Below are 19,674 nucleotides of genomic sequence, written 5' to 3' on the forward strand. Positions count from 1 at the left end.
AACCTCAACTATAGAAAGTGAAACACCAATGTGCCCTTCTCATGCTTACTCTTCATGGTTAACTGTTGTCAACTGTTTAGTGTTTGGGGCTTTTTTCTCTACACACTGAAAAATACATGCATGTATACAAGCATTACAGATAAAAGTGAGGTTGGGCGTGGTGGCTCAGGCCTGTAATCCCAGCACTTTGGGAGGCCGAGGTGGGTGGATTGCTTGAGCTCAGGAGTTCAAGACCAGCCTGGGCAATGTGGTGACACCCTGTCTTTACAAAAAAATGCAAAAATTAGCTGGGTAAGGTGGCTCGTGCCTGGGGAGGTTGAGGCAGGAGGATCACTTAAGTCTGGGAGGCGGAGGTTGCAGTGAGCTGAGATTGCACCACTGCACTTCAGCCTGGATGACAGAGGGAGACCCTATCTCAAAAATAAAAATAAAATTAAAATGAGACTATTCATGCTTTGTTTCAGCTTGCTTTTTTTTTTTTTTTTCAAATACTATCCTTCCATCTATAAAGATCTCATTTTTTAAATGGTTACATAGATTTTCATAGTTTGTATGTATCACAATTGTTTTAACTACTCTCTTATTGATAGACACTAGGGTTCTTGTTCTGTCTCTTTAACAGAAAATAATGTGGTGATGAATATCCTTGTTCATATATTCCTATACACTTATTTCTTGAATATTCCTGAAGCTTTGATTCCTAGAAGAACTGCTGAGTTAAAAAATATGCACAGTTATACTTTTGGTAGGTACTGCCAAGATGTCTTCTACAGATTTCATCAATTTATATACCCACCCACAGAGTGCTGGGTAAGAATGATTCTGTCCTCATACTCCCACCAACACCAGTATCATCAATATTGTTAACTTTTGCCAGTCTTGTTGTTTCAGTCCCCATTTTCCTGATCACTAGTGAGATAGATTCTCTTTTTGTATATTAATTGTATTATTTGCTCTTCACTTTATAATTTTCATTTTTTATGGCTATACACTAATAGTCATGTTCAATTATTTTATAGCAATTAAAGTTAAACTGCATTTGTAAAATAGCCCCCATGGAAGCTCTAAAACAATAAAATTTCCATGACTTCTCTTATTAAAATTGTATGCTCTCACAGGGCAGAGACTACAGCTGTTCTACCAAATAGCTATAACCTACCAAACAAGGTTCTTCTTTTTCCTTTTTATAATAAAATTTTACACTTCTCTAGCCTTTTTCATTTAAAATTTAAAATAGTCCTTTAGAAGAATTTACACCCATATTCACCATTAAATATACACTTTTGCAATAACAAATAAGGAGTGTGTTCCCTAATTGGCTCATTGGGATGCTGGATTCTTGGAGGAATGTGTAACAGCAGCTTGTGGGTGAAGTGGGGGTTGAGAAACACACCTAGGCAGAGAGATACGGAGAAACCGCAATTGTGCCTGCCTACCTATGTCTTTAAAGTCTTACACTGTAGGGCCAGAAAGGACCTGTAAGATGGGCTTCCTTGAAGTAAGAAATGATCAGGTATCTTTAGGTGGAATCTTTTCACATTACAGTAGTACCTTTCTTGCCATAACTCCACTCACTCTTCTTTTGATGGGGAATGAATGGAATATGTTCATGGCTCTTTTCACCATTCTATTAGCTAGCTGGCCTTTCCTGAGTGCTTACTGTAGTCCAAGCCTTGTACAAAATTACTTACTGTTGATTTACATAAGATGAAACTGACCCAGAAAGACAAATCAGCTTATCCAAGGCTACACAGTGAGGAGGTGGCAAAGCTGGCCCTTGAACCTAGATCTGTTAACCCTGAGTCCATGTTCATAACCATCATACCTGATGTCATAACCCAACATAGAATTACAGAAATAGCAGCTTTGTAGTTTTATATTTCAGTTTAGCACAGGCCCAGCTAAACTATGTAGCTATTCCAACTGCTTGTTTCTTGACTACATGGGCCTGTTTCCAAGCAATACCAAGCCAGCTTCTACTCTTTTAATTTGCATTCTCCTTTGACTGGCAAATCCATGGTTAACTCTTTGCCCATAGGTGTGGAGATGGGTCAGGGCCAAAGTCACACTTCTGCACTACAGAGTTCTCCAGGAGCACATCACAGCCCTCTGCCAAGTCAGGTGCACAGACACATGGGCACTAATTTAAAAGGTATCCTAGATGGGGCCAAAGTGGAAAGGTTTCACTATAACATTGGCACTTGGGAATCTTTAGAATAGGAATTAGAATCTAGGCTGTTTACCAGCTTTAAGTAAAACAAGATTAGGACAACCAACCAACCTCCCCTCAAAGAAACCCTCAGCAACCTCCACCCTCTCATCCATCCCTTCTGGCCTTACGCTATTCCCACCTACTTCGAGAGGATATTAACCCCTAGCCACCAAGCTCTTGCTTCATATGAAGTTACACACACACACACACACACACACACCCCACTGCTGTTGTTGCTGATTTAGGGAATGAAAGGGGATGATTATAACTCCCTTAAAAAGGCTGAAACCAGCACGGAAACTTAATATACTCTGGAAATATCAGTGACATACAAGATCTGGTTATCTTTTACTACCTACCCCAAGAGACTGCAAACGTTTCCTTTTCATCCCACCAACTGACCTCTTCAGTTTTAAAAAGAAGAATGTATTTGGCTAAGGAGGGGAAATAAACCAGCATCTCTCAGTGTTCTGATAGTGTTCGCCAAGCCACTGGTCACTATTTTGCAGTTAATTTAAGAGATAAATCTCTGACTTCATAAGACAAGAGGAGTTAATTGCTATCCCAAACAAAGAGAAAAAAATAGAAATGAAGCTTCTTATTGGGGCAGGGATCACTGGATTTTTTTTTCCCATTTGTGCCTCAATTTGTATTAGTCATGTAGCTTTTTTGTAACTAATCTTCCTGATATATAAAAGACATAATGAGGAATATAATATATGATACTGAAACAGGCCTAGAAGAAATCAAAATAGTTTTTTCTTCCTTTCAAATCTCTCCCAGTTTAATTCTTCCTCCTCTTAATTTTCATAAGAAGCTCTAAGGCTAGATGATAGGGAATTACACATATATGTATGATATCACAGATGTAATTATCTATGTTAGAGGAATAAATAACATTTATGAAACAGAAAAGCAAAGCTCAGGGATCCAAGATTTAGAAGGAAGAGAGGGGCAGGGTTACTGTTGCTAAACGAGACGGAATCATACATAGAACAAAAACACTTTCAAATTGACAGTGCAGTGATTTTATAGACTGACAGTGAGAGGCATCACTTGCTGTGACTTGTTTACCAATCTCAAATCACTTTTCCATATGCCAGCCCTAAACACTCCTTATTATAGAATATAACCAGCAGATGTAAGGACTAAGGAATGACGTCAAGAAGGGATGAGGAAAATGGCTTCTCTCTAAATTCTTATGGCCAAGCTGTCTGTTCTGAAAGAATGGGGGTGAAGACATCCCTCCTTTAATAACTGAGTTATTTTAAATGACTGGCATAGCAATTGTTTACAGTACCATGTGCTTTGTAGTTCTGGCCATATTTCTGGAAAGCCACAGAAGAACAATGCCAAGAGAATTTTAAACAAAACAATCTGAAACATTAATATCAGTATTTACCTAAAGGGGCTTTAAAATTTAGAATGTAGGTGTTTCCTGGGTAGAAAAAGACTGGTTTTGAGTTTTTGAAGACTCTAATGCAATGATTTCCATTGAGATATTTTAATACACATATATTTTATTAAGTGCTTATTTTGTGTAAGATTAAGTTATTTGCAACATTTATTTCTCACCATAACCCATCTATTACCTCCACAGATGAGGAAACTTACATTCAGAAGGATTGTACACAGGAAAGATAAGTCCTAGATCATGTTATACAAAAAGACTATTAAATGGAACTCTTCCTAATGTGTACATAGACTAATATACACAAAGTTCATTTATATGTTTTTCAATAATCTCCATAACCTGGGTAAAGCACTGAAGGTGGGGGATAATTTTGAATATTATGCATACTTTCAAATATGGATTAAGCATTTTTTGTCCATGTAACCTCACGTTTCAAGATCTAGGATTACATTGTAGTCAAGATGCTATTTTCCCCCTACACACTTTCTCTTTTAGAACAGTGGAATACAGTTTCCAAAACCCTCTATTTCTGAGCCCTGTACATTTAAACAAATAGAAGAGCCATGTTAGGCCCTCGGCTTCTCCCACCTGCCTGCAGCTCCCATGCTCCAAACTCACTGGCTTTTCCTCCCTGGCCTTCTGGATCCCTATCTTCCCTTCCTCATAGCCTTTAAAATTACTATGTTTCTCCTATTTCTAGAGGCCAGCATCAGCCCTTCTGCAAGGAAAGCAACTAAGGTCTTCGGAGGAGAGGCACTCTCCTCCAAAACCCAGCTGGCTACCCAAGCTGCAGATAGGATGAAAGAGAATGCCCACGGCTCCGTGGCCCCGGCTCTAGGCTTCTAGCTCTTCTTCTACCACCCAGCTTTTTGACCAAAGGTAGAAAAAGAGAAGTATTCACAGACAACAACTATGGCCCTGATTTCATAAGCCCCACCATATTAATTTACAAACATGGACAGATGTTTGGGATCATCAACGTGCCGCAACATCAGTTTCAGGCCCCTTCTGCCACCAGGGGGCTGTGAGACTCTGAGACAGCTTCATTATAGCATGGGGGCTTGCTTTCCTCCTCTAGAAAATGAAGGCAGCTGGCTTAGAGAATTGCCAAAATTTCTTCCTCCTCTAAAATTCTATATGATATACGACTTTCTGATTTCATTTATTTTTCAGTATAGATAGTCACTGGAAGCCACTTGTTTTGTGTGGTTTAACATATTTCATTCCACCATTTTCTCGATGTCTGGTTTTTTTTTTTTTCCCTCCCACTTATAGTTGCTGCTCTAAAAACGTAACAGAAAGTAATTGCATTTTGCCTTCTCTGGATTACAACTCTTAGAGACCAATACCAAGAAAGGAGAACAGGCAGTCATTTTTCTCACAAGTGGAGCAGGAGGAAGCAGCCTTGCTTCACCCATGTGCAATCTCCAGAAGTGCCAGCTGGGTAGAGGCTAGGCTGCTGCTTAATTCTCTTTAGTCCTTTTCTCTTGAACTCTGAGAGAGCATTATTAAATTGTTTTGGTTGTTGCCCAGGTCATAAAAGTTGGTGTCAGAGCTATCAACAAACACCTTTGAATCGCCCCCATGGGATCCCCCGCATTGGATCTCCCTCATTGGATCTGGCCACCAGACTTGGACATCTTTCTGGGCTGTCAGGTGATGGACCTGTTCTCAGCAGGTTTCCAAGAACCCCTTAACTGGATCCCCACAAACCAGTCTTCCAGTGGCCCAGTCCCAAATGCACCACTGTTGGCTCCTGCTGCTACAACACAAGTGGAAGTGCCCGATGCATAGCTGATTGCTCAATAGAGGGCTGCTTCCTTCCCCCTTCCCCAGGCATGGTTAGAGGAAACTGTGGTGGGTTTCTGCAGCCCAGACCTCTGACCCCTCACTCTTTCCAACAACGCTAACCTATCTGCCATCTAACCACAATGCCTTTCTCAGAGCTTAACTCAGTGTTGGCTGAATGACTGAGTAGATGATATTGAATGAATACAGATCATCTCAATGCCAAGCTTCCATGAGCCTATGGACACATAACCCCTACTGTAAGGCCTCTCTCTTGTTTAGGCCCTGCAACAGTCAACTTTCAGGATGCACACAAGTAATCAGTTACCTGTCTAAAAAGGTTTTCTTCTCTTACATGTTTCTTGAGTCCATTGCACAAAAGGCCTGGCCGACTACTGACTTTATCTTCACCTCTGATATTCTGTGCTTCCTCTAACAACCTCTGCCTGTCTCCTGAGCCACAACTCCAGCTTCCCCTCTTTCAGGCCCATATTGACAGGGCCTGTGTCTGTGCAGAATCCGTTCATCTTTCTCCAAGCACCAATATCGGATACTTGGCTTCAGAAGGTTACAAGAAGGGTTGCTTGGAAACAGGTTGGCTTGTGAAAGAAACCTGGCATGGTATATGCCTGGGGCGAATTTTCTACAGTCTGGTTGGGTAAGGAAATAGGTTTTTCCAAGAGGAGTAGGGTGGCTCACTCTCTGAATTGAAGTGAGTGAAGGAGGCCTCAGTCTCCTCCATCTACCACCACCAGTCGGAGCTGCCCAACAAAGGCATGGGTGGTCCTGATGCCAGACTTCCGGTTGCTGATACTTACAGGCTTGCGTGGTTATGATGTGTTGCCATGGAGGGGAATCACCTTGCTATCAGCCCTACACAATGAGCATGATTGGAAATATTTGTGTCTGTATCCCATGATATAATTGGTTTGGAATGTAACCACCTGGCAATGGGGAAAACCCCCCAAAAATATGGAAATTTTCTTTCGAAAATTTAAAAGGAAAGAAGGAAATACAAATCATTTTGACTACATTGGTCCCTGAGTAGAACACGGTGCTGAGGGAAGGCTCTAGCAGCCTCCTAGCCATTTCCTCCCTCCTTGGACCCTTCTCCTTTTTCAGACACTGCTGCCATAGTGGTCTTTGCCAAGACTTGCCCATGCTGAGGCCCAGTTCCTCCCCTGCCATAGGGTTCCCTGACTGGGGCTGCTTGTGTCAAGAATGGATCAGGGTAAGGCATTCCTTAGTTCTTTAGATTTACAATCATTTTTAAAAATTCTATGTTTGGTTATCTAAGCTATATCAGGACCCCAAACAAAAATAATACATAAAAATCCTCAACCATAGGACCCACAGATGTGAAGAGCAGAGGGAAGCTGGTTTTTAACTCTGGTCCCTGAGAACAGAGATCTCAGAGAGCAAGCACGGAAGCAATACTGGGACCACCTTGGCTTACTTCAGTTCACGGACTGTACCAGGTATGTTTATTCCACAAGTCAAGCTATTTCTAAATTAATCAACTTTCTACATAGCCTTCAAAGCCAAGTATCAGATAAGTCATAAATTCCTGTAGGCCAAGATTTCTCAACTTTGGCACTATTGACATTTTGGATTCGAGACTTCATTGTTGTTTGGAGCTGTCCTGTACATCGTAGGATGTTCAGCAAAGTCCCTGGTCTTTACAAACGGTGCCTGTAGCACCACCTCCTCCAGATATAACAACCCAAAATACTTGCAGACATTACTAAATGCCCTCTGGAGGGGTGGTGAGCAAAATCAGCTCTGGTTGAGAACTAAGACTTTGTCTAAGTGCAAAACTCTCATACCAAGGTACATTCCCCTTCTATCTGTAGGTGGAAGTACAGCATCAATGCTTGTTGTCTGCATATATGCTATCCACATCAATGGAATGTCTCATACTGCAGATGTGTCAAGAATAATGCTTTAATATTCCACAGTTTTAACTCACATTTTGTTTCACCAAGCCAAGTCCAAAACACTTGAAGTGATATTACTATTTTTAAAAAGCAACCTTGGGTAATTTGGAAAAGAAAGTGCACTTGCTGTTGCTTTTGTCAGGATCCTTGTCCTTAAAAGTGCTGCTGGTGTAGTGTGTGTACAAACATGCCTGTCCACCCTCCCTGCCTCCATGGACACATGTGCACATAGACACTGACGCAAAGGCTACTGTGTCCCACAGCAGATGAAAGCCGGGTTCTCAAGAGTAAACCAGGCAGGGAGTATATTAGCCATCCAAGCATGAGAAACGCTCAAGTGGAAATCGACATGAAGGCATCTTTGGGGCACATGGTTTGATGGTGTCACCCCAGTGAGTCCATCAGAGGTGCTGGAGATGAGTGTAGTGGGCTGAGAAACGCTGAGGGCCAGGGCCTGGGACACGAGCTACAGTGTGGCTTTCTGCACTCAGCATACTCTTGGCCCAGGGACTTAAGGTATTTGGGCCTCTGTTTTCTCATATGTTAAAGAACAGTTTTATCAGAGTACTTCCAACTCTAACAGTCTAAGTTTCTAAGAATACAATGCAGAAAATGCCACTTCCACCCACCCCACAATCCTTCTTCTTTCTAAATTAATCATTTCTGCCATTTCCACCTCAAATGATGGTCACTATTCTCAATTCAGAAAAACTGCAAAACCACACAGAATATTCAATTACTTTCAAGTAAAAAGGTCTGTCTAGTCCTGTCATCAGAAATGATGACTTTTATTCCTATTTTTTGTCCAAAGTTAAATATCTGTGGATAACTAATGTTCCATTTTCAAAGAACTATTAAAAAATCCATCTAAGTTTATCCAAACTGTGGGCTGAAAGATGGAAAATACCAGTCCCATGGTACATATGAAGTCACTGGCCTATTTATAGTTCTTGATTCTAACCTAGGGATCACTTGACTCTATACCCCATGTAGAGATTTTCCATATATCATTTCCTTCTTCTGGACATGCTTCATAAACATGATCTGCTTCTGTAAACACCAAAGAAATAATATAGCAAATGGTTCTGTGGGAGAGGCATAATAATCCAGGAAATGAAGGGGGCCACATTGTCTCCAGCAGTGAGTTCAAAATTTGATTTTGAAAATTCTGTTCAAACATGAATTGCTTCATGTTAACAGTAGTAACCTGAGCCACATTTGCTTTTCAGTCACAAGGTGTTGCATCTGAAGCCAGCTCCATGCTTATTCCTAGAAAATGATCTCTCATTTATGTACATTGATTACAGGGAGACTTAGGTATTGAAGGTACATTTATTGAGCACGTTGATTTTATGGAGGGATTGAAGTAGAAAAGGGAAAGAGAGGAGGAGAAGGAAATACAGACCTGAGACAGTGATGTCTATACCTCAGGATCACAGTCGGTATCTACTGAGAGTACCAGACAGACTGACAGTAACGACAAAGGCATAACAAAGAGCTGCAGATGCACAGAGGTAGACACTGTGAAATTATATGGTGGCAGACAGAACAATGTCTCCCAAAGATGTCCACATCCTAATCTCTAGAGCCAGCAAATATATAACCTTAGAACGCAAAATATAACATGTTACCTTACAAGGTTGCAAATACAATCAAGGTTGATGATCAGTTGACCTTGAGTTAGGGAGATTGTCCTGGACTGTCCAGGTGGGCCTAATGTAATAATATGGGTTGTTAAGGGTTAAAAAAAAGAGAAGGCAAAGGAGCAGGTGAGTGAGACATAATGTAAAACGGATTCAATCTGCCATTGTTGGCTTTAAAGGTGGAGGAAGGGGCCATGAGCCAAGAAATGTAAGTGGCCCCTAAGGAAAAGGCTTCTCTCCTAGAGCCTCCATAAGGAACACAGCCATGCTGACACCTTGATTTTAGCCCAGCCAGAAGAATATTAAATGTCTGTTCTACAGAACTATAACATAATAAATGTTTTAAGTCCCTAAGTGTGCAGTAATTTGCGGTAGCAGCAATAAGAAACTAATACATACAGCAAAAGTGAAATATTTTCTTTTTCTTTTCTTTTCTTTTTTTTTTTTTTTTGAGATGGAGTTTCACTCTTGTTGGCCAGGCTGGAGTGCAGTGGTGCGATCTCGGTTCACCGCAACCTCTGCCTCCCATGTTCAAGCGAGTCAACTGCCTCAGCCTCCTGAGTAGCTGGGATTACAGGCATGCACCACCACGTCCGGTTAATTTTTGTATTTTTAGTAGAGACGAGGTTTCACTATGTTGGTCAGGCTGGTCTCAAACTCCTGACCTCAGGTGATCCGCCTGCCTTGGTCTCCCAAAGTGCTGGGATTATAGGTGTGAGTCACCGCACTCGGCAGTGAAATGCTTTCAATACTTTTAGGTCCTGTTCAATTGAGGCACCCGAACATTTTCACTCTTTGTCCCACTAGCCCCAAGAGTTGATGCTAATTGGCACTGGGTTGAAATGAAGGAGACTGGCTTGCATCTCTGTGGTCTCAGTATGTGGTCCTAGAGGACCATTTGCTGAATAAACGAATGGGTGATGAGTTTATAACATGGAAGAGTACACACTTGGCCTTCTGGGTAGAAAACAGTCTTGACAGGACCTCTCTGGAATGGAGACGACCATGGTTGGACCTAACAGAAATACAGCACCCTGGCATTTCTCTTCCTCTTTCTGCAAGACCACATCTCCATCTCAGGCTCTGGTTACATCAGGGCTCCCCTAGGCTTGAAGGGCCGGTGGGATGGAAGCACGGTGTCATGCTTTAGGCACATTCGAGTTAATTTTCCTAAATTCAAACTCTGATGACAGACTTCGATAATTTTCTGTTGTATTCATTTTGCCAAGAACATAGAAAAGGGGGAGAAAATCTCTACTTGTTCCCACAGAGGATTAATCTTCCTAAACCGATGGAGTCATTTGAGATCCTAATCCACAGGGTGTTTAAGGAAGGGTGGGAAAATATGCAAGATATTATTGCCTTTGCACCAAAGGGAAACTAACTCAGGTTTTCTCAAAAAGAGATGTAGCCTTCTCTCCACTCTTTACTTTCTTCTCTTTTCCCTCTCCAAGGCATCCTACCTGGCCTTCATAAAACGACTGCTGCAAGAGATGATCACAGAATCAAAACAAACAAAACCACCACCACCAAGAAACCAAGAGGCTTCAACGGCATTTAGCAGTCAACCACACCCCAAGTTTTGCAAATGAAGAAGCACAGGCCCAAATATAACATGAAATTATATTAAAATTCTCGACAAAAGGAAAACGGAGATGAAAAAGCACAGACTTTCAGGCAAAAGAAACACAAGCTTTTCTCCCCACTGCCAAAACCAAAATTTCTCAATGATTTCAACAACCTGCCCACCCCAAAATAACTTGCAAAAAGCACTAACTCTTAGGACAATTTCCACACATTACTCTGGTATGGGGAAGTGATCCATAGACTCATAGGAAGAAATTTTAAGACATTCTCCAAACTATAAGGAAATAAAAAGATCCCATTCATCTAAACTGATATAAAATCTGAATTAAATAATATTTTAAGAGAAACACGATTTTATTATTTGCTAGTACTTGGAGTATCTCAAAAAGCTAACCGTGTTTACAATAATTGCCTTTCCATGGTCAGCTTAAATTATATGAAAAAGTGAATATTCAATAAAGATTTTAGTCAATTAATTAAAAAAATTATTTCAACTTTTATTTTAGATTCAGGGATACAAGAGCAGGTTTGTTACCTAGGTGTAATGTGCGATGCTGAGGTTTGGGGTGCAGTCAATCCTGTCCCCCTGTTACTGAGCACAGTATTCAATAGTTTTTTTCAACCCCTGCTCCCCTTTCTTCCTCTCCCTTCAATTATGATTTTAAAAAATGTTTCAGTAAAACTGGAGGCAGAAAGAAACTTTCTTAATGCAGAAAATAATTTTTCAAGCTAAAGGACAACAGTATACTAATGGAAGCACTAGAGTGACACTTCCCAAATGTACGTGACCAAGGGATTTTTATTTATGTATCTATTAATAACTTGTGTGTACAAAGAATGCACTTTGGGAAACAGTACAAGAGCCATTTCTTTTTTAAAACACAAGTAAGACAAGGCTGTGCTGTTATCACAAGAATTCTTTGATACTGTTTTTGAATATCATATTAATAAGACAAGCCAATTACAAAATATTGGTTAGAAGGAGAAAAATGATAATTTATACATTATATGATTGCTACCTAGAATACCCAAGAATCAGTTATGAACCTAGTAGATGGGTTAAAAAAAAAAAAAAGGTGTCAGTTTAAAAAATAAACTCACATGAATTAAGATCTTATGTATCCCCAGTCAGAAAATGTAATGGAAAAAAAATCCCATGCACACAAGAAAAAAAAACAAAACTCAAAACATTAACAACAAAAAACCCCCATATAAGTTACACAGACATATATTCAACTAAAAATAGGTACAAAATCTATGAAGAAAATAAAAATTTACTGAGGAGCATAAAAGACAATAAATATATCAACATTTAATTCTTGGAAGGAAAAATACAAGTTTAAAGATACTTATTCTTTCTAAATTCATTAATTTAATATAATTTCAACAAAAATCACAATAGAAATTTTTTTTAGAGATAATGACCTTATAATTCCAAAGTTCAATCAGAGGGAAAAAAATGTAAAAACATCACTAGGAAATTTTTGAAAATTAAGAATACCAGTGGCCGGGCGCGGTGGCTCAAGCCTGTAATCCCAGCACTTTGGGAGGCCGAGGCGGGTGGATCACGAGGTCAGGAGATCGAGACTATCCTGGCTAACATGGTGAAACCCCGTCTCTACTGAAAAATACAAAAAACTAGCCGGGCGTGGTGGCGGGCGCCTGTAGTCCCAGCTACTTGGGAGGCTGAGGCGGGAGAATGGCGTGAACCCGGGAGGCGGAGCTTGCAGTGAGCCGAGATCAGGCCACTGCACTCCAGCCTGGGAGCACAGCGAGACAAAAAAAAAAAAAAAAGAAAATTAAGAATACCATGGGAAGTCCTGCATTACAAATTATTAAAATTAAAGCAAGGCATTACTAGCACAAAATTACAAAAGAAGAGCAAAGATAAAAGCCTTAAGGGAAGTATTAACAAATTTGACTATATAAAAGCTTGGGTCAAAAAAAAAAAAAAAGTAAGGAAAAGTAAAAGTCTAATTTAAGACTGGAAAAGCATCTGCGACAAAAATGCAAGGCCCTAAATATATTAGTGCTTACAAATCAGAGAGCAAAGGGTATTCATAGATAATAATACACATAAATCAATAAAAATCCTCTGGAAAGTCTAACTTAACAATAATAATGCAAATTAAAGTGAAAATTAAAGCATTTTCACCTATCTAGCTATTAAAACATTTTTAAAGGAGCAGTGCTTACTGCTAGTGAGGACTCGGAAAAACAGGGCTCCCCTAATTAGCTGGGGGACGTCTAAGATGGGATAACCATTTTTAAAGGTAATTTAGTAAAGTGCTAAAATGCACAGACCACTTAACTTGGTTTCCTGAGGTCATGGGCCAAGTTCCTTGTGTTCACTGCTGTATCGCTGCCTAACACAAATGAGTGCCCAGATATATCTACTGAGGGAGAACATGTAGGGAGACAGGCATTCTGAGGCTGGAAAGCTGGAAACAAAGATACTGTTCCAGGCCATCTGGGTGCCGAACGCTTTCTGGCCCAGGTGACCTTGCTGAGGCTGAATTTGGGTCAATAAACAGGAAGGGCATGGATGTCTGTAACATTTCCTATTCTCGGAGTAAACTGTGGGTTTAAATTCATCTCTCATGGAAATGAAGCCTGAGGGGAAAGGGCTTCGGCCTGGTGCCCCAGATTTGACCAGACTCTGCCTTGTGTACCAGCCGTTGTGTGTCCCCGCTAGGGACTCTGAGGGCAAAGGGATGCCTAAGACATGCTGCATCTGCTCGGCATAGCCACCTGGCTTCTGGTAAGACAGCCTCCCTTTGACCAGGTAAATCAGGAGCTTTATCATAAAGTGTAGTTTCTTCCCACCCATCTATAAACTCATCTGAAGCAATTCATGACCCTCATAATAAAAAAAAAAAAATGCACACTTAGAAATAAGCTCTATATATATACGTATATGTATATGTGTGTGTGTGTATATATGTATGTGTGTATGTAAGTATCCCATATGCTAAAAACAAAATTTTCTCCAAAAAATGAATAAAAAGCATGGAGATAAACATCAACGTAGTTTGAGCTGGCATACCCCAAATTCCAAAGGAAATGGAAACGTTTGATGTTTTTATTACATTGAATGCTTCCTTGGAAAACAGGGTCTTGTTTTGTTTTTTATAAAGCAGAATCTCAGAAGACTCCATCCTTTGATTTTGTTCTGAAATTGAACTTTACTGCTTTAAATCTCTTTTGTATTTACAACTTTAAAACCCCTCTAATTTGTCATCTTAAAGTTATATCCAAACCAAATATTCCGAAGAACATTTGGTTGGGGGACAGGAATGGGGGAACTGACTTGTCTCCAAGATTAGAATAATTGATAAATAAGTTAAAAATAAAGAAATAACCTGGGGCGAGGGACTGTGCTGATTGTGCAGCTTAGTTTGTTCATCATTTTCTTTAAAACCCATGCAATGGGTTTTAGATGTTGTCTGCCCACTCACACCTTCCCTTATCTTGCTGTCTTCAACCACACGCCCTCACCGCATTCTACTGCACTCTCTGTCCTTAGAGAGGGTGGCACTTGCTTCTTCCCAGAAAAACTCTATTGTCCCAGGCAGAACAGTTTGAATGTGTAAAGGCAGAGACAGATGAGGAAAAAGGGTTCTTGAAGCCCAATATAGCTTCCTGAAACTAAATCAGACACTGAGATGGTAAAGCTACAATAGAAAATTTGTCATTTTTATTTAATATAACTGAAAGCAAAAAAAAATTTTTTTTTGCTTTCTAGGCACAGTCTTTTTAAAAAGGTGTCTTTAATGCATGAAGGTTAGATTTCCTTTTGCCACAGAATTCTACTGCCTTCTGAAACAAGCTTTGACCTTCAATACTCAATAATAAGGATTACCATAGAAGGAGAATGGGGTCCCAATCTGCAATTGGAATGGGTTTGAAATTTCCAATTCCATACTTTGAACAGTGTCCCAATATGGAGAAGGTGGCAGTATTATTGTGGCCTTTACTAAGTATCAAATTCTATTAATATCTGGACTGCCAAGTCCCTATTCTCATAGGGCTTAAATTCCATTGGGAGTAGGTGGGGAGCCAGCATCAATAGTAGAAATTTGTTATTTGTACAGCCAATTACCATCTCCCTGGTACTTTCTCACATAGTGTTAGATTTAATACTCAAGCCACACTATAGTATTTCTATGCTCAGACATTCTCTTGTATAAGGTTGAGCTTATCAATGGCACAACCAGCCTGATGACCCTGCCACACACTCCCTTCTCAGTCCACTGCTGTTGAGGGAGGAAGAGAAAGAGTTGGGTCCAATGTTCTGTCTGTTGTCATCAATGCCTGTTTTTGGCTCCTAAGTGCAGCTTTAAAGTCTATACTCCTTATGATTTTGAGAGGGATACAGTTGCTTTTAAAACTGCTAGGCTATTGTTCCCTCTCACTCTCTTTGAAACAGCAAACCTGAACCACCATTGATCTTGTTTCTTTCATGTTCCAAAGAAAAGAGCATTGACTACGATGTTTGTTCTGGAGAAATGGGCTGCCAAACGATCCCATATCCTGACCTCCCCTGACAATTACTGTCATCTATCTAGGGGTTGCCTTTAACTGAGCGAACATCTGGAAAGAACAGAACCTTTAACTGACAGTGTTGGAAAAAGACTGCCTTTTAAAATTCATTGCTGAAGTTCTTCCAGGAACGGCTGATCACAAGCCATCTGTAGACTACAGATGAGGGGACTTCCGGATGCCACACCATTAAGAGCCAACTTTCAAATGCCTGTACAGTGACCCACAACTCAGGTAATCACTACCGTTTTGAAACAGAAAAAGCCAAGGGAATAGAACTGAGCTCTTTCAAAGTGTTCTTTCTGTGAACACCCACAGTACAAATTCCATCCCTCTTCAGCCCTCCAATCCCCCCCCATATCTCACCTCTAATTGCACCTCCAGAACTGTAGGCTCAAGAACATCTCTTTGGAAAGTCTATAACAATCTTAGAATTCAGAAGAAAAAAGTGATACATCCCTTGGATGCTGTACCAGACGCTATGTGGGAACCTATGGATGTCAAAATAATTGGGCAAGACCCCTGCTCCCCAGCCACCTACAGTGCAGTTGGCATGACATAACTGCCAACAATTATTACAAAACAAAGTCATCTGTGACATAACAGAGTTAAGTGCAGCCAAGGGAGGCTGGGGAGGGTGACGGACAGTCACTGCCTGGGAGAGTGGACAAAGGCAATGGCAGAGCTGTTTCTGGAATGAAGACATCACAGAGTGATCAGCTTGTGTTGGAAGGAATGGGGATGGAAAAGAGGAAGGTGCAGCATGCAGTGCGGCCAGAGTTAGGTGTGTGTCCAAGAATAATGGCAGGGGATGGTTAAGACACACCCACTGGGGATGGCTGTGAAGGACTCACATGCCGTGCTATGGAGCAAGGATATTTTCTGAAGGCACCAGAAGGCCAATGGAAGATAATAAGGCAGTGACTTGGCCAGCTTTGTGTATTTTAGGAATATAACTGTGGAAAAGGATCTTAGGAGGCAACATCAAAATACGGATGTTCCCCCTTCCTGAGGCCTCTTCTGCATCCATTTCACCAATGCCTATGAATCTACAATTCGACAAATTGAAGCTGAACCCCAGACCTCTCCCTTGAGTCCCAAATCCATGTCCAACCACCCGCTTGCCTGACATTCTCAAACTCACACGTCCAAATTGGAAGACTTGTTTTTCCCTTATCATGCATCTCTATCTCAACTGATGGTCATAGCATCCACCCAGGTGCTCAAATTAGAATCCCGGGATCATCAATCATTCCTACCATGCCCTCACCCCCACATCCAACCATGGTCCCATCCAGTCAATATCAACTCTGAAGTGAATCTCAAACTTGTTTCCTTCTTTCTCCTCTAGTCTACTACCTTTGTCTAGGCTGCTGCCTATTTCTCTAACTCAGGGCTTCTCAACTTAGCACTATTGATACTTGGGGCTGATGAGTATTTGTTGTCGGGGGACAATGTCTCTGGCCTCCTACCTGGTGCCAGTAGCACCTACTCCCCTCAACTGTGACAGCACTGTCTAATGTCTCCTGGGGGACAAATCTGGCTCCCATTAGGAACCGCTGCTGTCACACTACTTGGCCACTCTTCCTTGCTCAGAACCTTGCTTCACCCCTGGCCTCCTGCTCAGTTCCTTGAATCCACTAAGCTCCTTCCTGCCTTGGGGCTTGGCAAAGGCCATTCTCTCTGCCAAGCACATTCTTTCTTCCACTCTTCTCTTGACTGCCTCCTTCACACACTTGCAATCCCAGCCCCTGTGCCGCCTCCTCAGGGAGGGTCCCCTGAATACCTTATCTAAAAGGTAGCAGTACCTTTGCCTATCTTTATTTTCTTCATAGTACTTTAAAAGTTAGTATCAGATTGTGCATACTCTTTCTCATCTGTCTGTACTATGACAATGAAAGCATTATTAGGGTCAGGGACTAGGTCTCTCTTGGCCTCTGTTCCACCCCTAAGGCCTAGCACCATGCCAAGCTAAACAAATACTTGTCAATTGGAGAAATGAATGAGTACATGGACGTAAGTCAAATGTACATCGTACATTCTAGGCACTAAGCACACCCATAAAAATGGCAGGGTCACAATATGAAAACTTAGCTCAGGAAAATTAGAATGTTACCCAGACAGCCTACATTTCAGCTCTGTGCTCAATAACCAAATGCTTCCTGATCTGCAGTGAAGCGGACAGCAGCACATCCTGGCTGAGCAGAAATCACTGATTTAAGAGGAAGAGTAGCTCATCAACTCTGCTAGAAAGAACTGCAGCAAGACCTCATGAATAGTTTAGAAGTCTCCTTCTAATTGAACCCAATTTCTGTCTCTGGGTGTCTGGGTGTACATGCATGTCAGAAGTTGCGCAGAACTGATACAGCACTGAAAATCTTAATTTCATAGCCCCCACAGAGACCACAGCCCATCTTCTTTTCCTTCCTTAATGATACGCTGAAGGGTTGCCTCTTTCATGCAGAGGACTGAGCTGCCACATCTTCCTTTCACTGGTGTAATAAAAGCAGCTGACACAGGACCAGACAGTAAATAGAACTTGCCAGAAAATACAGTATACCATTTGGGAGAACTGGATTCCCAAAGAGGAAAATAACTTTCAAAATAGTCATCCTCCTACCTAATGCTTTCTTTACCAGATGTTTTTAAGCGGTTGAGAAGATTATTATCGAGTTGTGACTCTTTCTGTGACAGTCTACAGAATTGCCAGAGAGTACGTTTTAAAATGTGTTCTTCTCCTAACTTGACAATCCAAGATATGTCACCACTGTCAAGTGGATCTCATCCTTTACTGTCAATTTTGAGTTCTGCATTCAGCGATAATTTTTGAAATGATCATTTTAGTCATCTTCTCATTTCTAGTGTTCTATACAGTGCCCGAGGGATTTTTTAAGTTATTCTTGAGGCTATAGTTCAGATTCTGTGTTCAGAAGTGAGATACACTTTGATGAGAAAAATGGCTTTGGAACCACTCAATCAGGGAAAACATTTTAAAATTGTTAAATTCTAGGCCGGGTGTGGTGGCTCACGCCTGTAATCCTAGCACTTTGGGAGGCCGAGGTGGATCACCCGAGGTCAGAAGTTTAAGACCAGTCTGGACAACATGGTGAAACCCCATCTCTACTAAAAATAAAAAAAATTAGCTGGGTGTGGTGGTGGGCACCTGTAATCCCAGCTACTCGGGAGGCTGAGGCAGGAGAGCAGCTTGAACCCGGGCAGCAGAGGTTGCTGTGAGCTGAGATCACACCACTGCATTCCAGCCTGGGCAACAAGAGCAAAACTTTGTCCAAAAAAAAAAAAAAAAATTGTTGGCTGGGCACGGTGGCTCACGCCTATAATCCCAGCACTTTGGGAGGCTGAGACGGGTGGATCACAAGGTCAGGAGATCAAGACCATCCTGGCCAACATGGTGAAACCCCATCTCTACTAAAAATACAAAAATTAGCTGGGCGTGGTGGCGTGTGCCTGTAGTCCCAGCTAGTAGGGAGACTGAGGCAGGAGAATCGCTTGAACTAGGGAGGCGGAGGGTGCAGTAAGCTGAGATTGCACCACTGCACTCCAACCTGATGACAGAGTGAGACCCCATCTAAAAAAAAAATTGTTAAATTCTATTAATTTGTTCCCATTCCAAAGCTGTCTGAGTTTATTTTACTGCCCCCTGCTACTATTGCAGATAATTGAGAATCACTGTTTTAATGTCATAGGCAGCACTGCCCTCCAGACACCAGGGCATTCAGACAATAATTCTGTGGGTAGGGTCTTACAGAACCTGAAGAAAGACAGTTGGGGTTAAAATCCCAGACATACTCTGCCACATACTTGCTTTATGCCCTGGAGCATTTAGGTAACCTCTCTGTACCTCAGTTTTCTCATCTGTAAAATGGTAATAATAGTATCACTTCATAGGGCTGTTAGGAAGATTAAATGAATTTTCCAAAGTGCTTAGAATGATAGCTGACATACTCTAAGCACTTATGTTAACTCTTATTATTAGCATTGCTTTTAAAATTGCTTTTGATTGGTAACAATTAGGCTTTAATTCACTGAATTAGTAGGCTTTTGGTTAAAATAAACTCAATATATTTGATAAATAAAATTCTTCCATCAGACAATGATTCTAACTCCATAAAACAGCAAAAACTCTGAATAAACACATGGTATGTTCCCTGTGATTATTGAGTAGATGTACGACTAGAACCTAAATTACATTGCTGTCATCTTTTCCCAAATTCAGAACAGAGAACTTTAGAATTTTAAATTTTTATGTTCTTTTGCAACTTCTTAAGAGCCACCTTTAAAAAATCTCTTTTATGTGCTCAGGCAAAGGAGGGCAGGTAGTGAGTGGGGAAAGTGGAGGAGCCACAGGCCTCGGGGAAACGGGGCCTGCTGGCCAGATCAGAACGCGGGTGGCTGAGCTGCACAGGGAAGCGAGTGAACACCTGCTTATATTAAGCCTTTTAATTGAAAAACAAAAGCATCGTTGTGCCCTGAGAACAGGGACCACAGTTCAGACGGCCCCACTGGCGGCAGTAACACTCAACACCCCAACCT

The 19,674-nt window shown here is 41.2% G+C and overlaps 1 protein-coding gene across 3 annotated transcripts in view; it reads right to left on the reverse strand.

The window, feature by feature from the left end:
* The window catches only part of PIP5K1B (phosphatidylinositol-4-phosphate 5-kinase type 1 beta), a 309,699-nt gene that overhangs the window by 163,416 nt on the left and 126,609 nt on the right, over nucleotides 1-19,674 (reverse strand). The window contains exon 1 of one of the 3 annotated variants that reach the window (XM_009188896.4): nucleotides 15,490-18,141. The exons of the other annotated variants lie outside the window; for them this stretch is intronic. The gene's annotated coding sequence lies outside the window, so the exon portion shown is untranslated. Of the gene's footprint in view, nucleotides 1-15,489; nucleotides 18,142-19,674 lie in introns of those variants that run through there. 3 annotated transcript variants of the gene reach the window in all.

This window comes from Papio anubis, chromosome 13, assembly GCF_008728515.1.
Source record: "Papio anubis isolate 15944 chromosome 13, Panubis1.0, whole genome shotgun sequence".
In the NCBI taxonomy this organism is placed as follows: Eukaryota; Metazoa; Chordata; class Mammalia; order Primates; family Cercopithecidae; genus Papio; species Papio anubis.